Here is a 2,380-nt window from a genome sequence, read left to right as displayed (position 1 = left end):
AAGAAGAGGAGGAGGAGGAGGAGGAGGAGGAAGGAGGAGGAGGAGGAGGAGGAGGAGGTGGAGGAGGAGGAGGAGGAGGTGGAGGAAGGAGGAGGAAGAGGAGGAGGAGGTGGAGGAGGAGGAGGAAGAGGTGGAGGAGGAGGAGGAAGAGGTGGAGGAGGAGGAGGAAGAGGTGGAGGAGGAGGAGGAAGAGGTGGAGGAAGAAGAAGATGCCATTAAAACAACAATAATTATAGTCCCCTACAAAACTGCTCATCCTTGGTGTCTGCTCAGGCAACCAAACATAAAACCTAAGAACCACAGGCTTCTTTCTTTTGCTCCTTCTTCCCATCTAATCTGTCCGCCAGTCCGATACATTCCTCTCTATCAGGTCTTTGAGACATATCTTCTTTGTCACTGCCATCACCTTAGTTCATGAACTTTCTATCTGTTCCTGGGGTTATCTATTTTCTATGGGCTCCTAACTGGTTTGTTGGTTTTTTCTGTCCTTGTAATCCAATCACTTCTAAATATCAAACTCTACATTTCTTAATATAAAATTTATGACCTTGGACAATTTGGCCATAACTTTCCTTCTGCTGCCACTCCTCAAGCATCACACAGAGGAGTTACCCATTATACCAGGAATTACATCCCCACCCCAGTTCCCCATTCATGCTGTTTCTGCTTCTTAGAATGTCCTGTCACATGGCTTCTGCCTATCAAAACCCTATTCAACTTTTAGAGCCCAGCTCAGCTGCCAGTCCTCTGTGAAGTCTTTTCTTTTGGGCCAACTCCCCAAACTCTCCATGTCCTGAAGAATGAAGCACCCTTCTTCTGTGCTCCTGTACCCTTTCATTTATGCCTTTGCCATAGAACTAATTCTTATTTTGGTTCACAATTAGTTGTGTGTTTGTTTGCCTAACTGGATGGTGGCTTCCTTCAGGACAAGTAGAGAGTCCCACATCGTTCTCTCTCCTGATGTCTAGCACCGTGCCTTAAACACAAATACTCCAACTCACTCTAAAATGCTGGAGAACGTGAAGTCAATTTTAGTGCTGCTAAAATGTAGTGAAAGTACAACCAAGAATAGAGCTTTTAGCAGGTATGTATATTACAACTGACAACCAAGAAAACTACTACATTAGAAAAGAGGGTGATAAAATAATAGAAAGGCTTTCAGAATAATGAACACACATTCTGTCCTAGTTGTGCTTTATCACAGATTCTAGTTTTAAAACAAAACATTAAAATATGGTTTGCATCTTATTTCTGTTTAAACCTGGATGCGGCGTCCACTTGTGATGAATAAAAATAGACCATAACCTCATAAAAATTGAATTTGCAAGATAAAACTTTTTTCTTATATGAGAAAATTTATTTAATTGAACACTAAAGTTCCGCATCTCATGACTATTTATCTATGTAAACTGAGTCTCAATATTTTTAAAAGCTATTTTAGACTTGAGGTTGTGGATATTGTTTCATGGAGAAACATTACATATATATCAATTTACAGTACATTTCAATACTTCAGTATTTAAGTAGTCTCTTAATCACAGTGATTGTTTTTGATCTTTTAAAACCACAGGCACATAAATGGCAATTTGATGCTGTCTCACCAATAATGAGTAGGGGCATCTGTATTATAACTCAGTATCTCATGTCACTGCTCAGGAAAAGGAAATTATGTGTGTGTGTGTGCCTGCACGCGCGTGTATGCATGCACATGTATGTTTATACACATTTATATGTACACTATATATGTATATCTATATATATACACACACGTACTATATTTTCATGCTCAACTATCGTCTCCTCTCTAAAATATGTTCTCTCTTCTACTTGCTTCCATCTTTTTATAATAAAGTCTGTCGTGGTATCTTATGAAACTTGCCTCACCGCACTACCAATTTCTCAGTAGCCAATTCTGAGTTTGCGTTCACTTTCAGGCATTTTATCTGCCCTGCTCTGAGAGGTATTATTAATCACATCCTGTTGCTAGGATACCTGAGAATGTTCATTTATGTCTGATGTTTCTTTGGCAAAACGCACCATGAAGAAGGCATAGAATCATGACAATGAAAATTACTGTGCACATGCTACTTATTAAAAAAGGGAGGAAGAGCATAACCACCAGATAATATAATGCTAACTGCCATGAACTTGCTTAATATCGTTTTTGCTTCACCTAGATTTCAATGGAAAAAAACTGGCAATAGTTTTGGATAATGAGAATCTGTAGTGCTTCTATACTTCTGAGTTAACTAGAAAAAGTGGAAGGTGGTAGGGTTTCAGTTCAGTTCATTTCAGAGAGGAAGGAGCTTGAAATGCTTCAAATGCTTCCTTTACAGACAGGGTGACTAGGTTATAGTGCTAGTTGATTTGCAAGCCCAGA

The 2,380-nt window shown here is 39.4% G+C and overlaps 1 protein-coding gene across 1 annotated transcript in view; it reads right to left on the bottom strand.

The window, feature by feature from the left end:
* The window catches only part of CHST9 (carbohydrate sulfotransferase 9), a 156,970-nt gene extending 155,077 nt beyond the window's left edge, over positions 1-1,893 (bottom strand). The window contains exon 1 of the mRNA XM_017859971.1: positions 1,774-1,893. The gene's annotated coding sequence lies outside the window, so the exon portion shown is untranslated. The remainder of the gene's footprint in view (positions 1-1,773) is intronic.
* Positions 1,894-2,380: the final 487 nt, after the last annotated feature.

This window comes from Rhinopithecus bieti, unplaced genomic scaffold (genome assembly GCF_001698545.2).
Source record: "Rhinopithecus bieti isolate Rb0 unplaced genomic scaffold, ASM169854v2 scaffold_51907, whole genome shotgun sequence".
NCBI lineage: Eukaryota > Metazoa > Chordata > Mammalia > Primates > Cercopithecidae > Rhinopithecus > Rhinopithecus bieti.
Note: the sequence above shows the minus strand (reverse complement) of the source record. Positions and strands in the feature narration are given on the sequence as shown.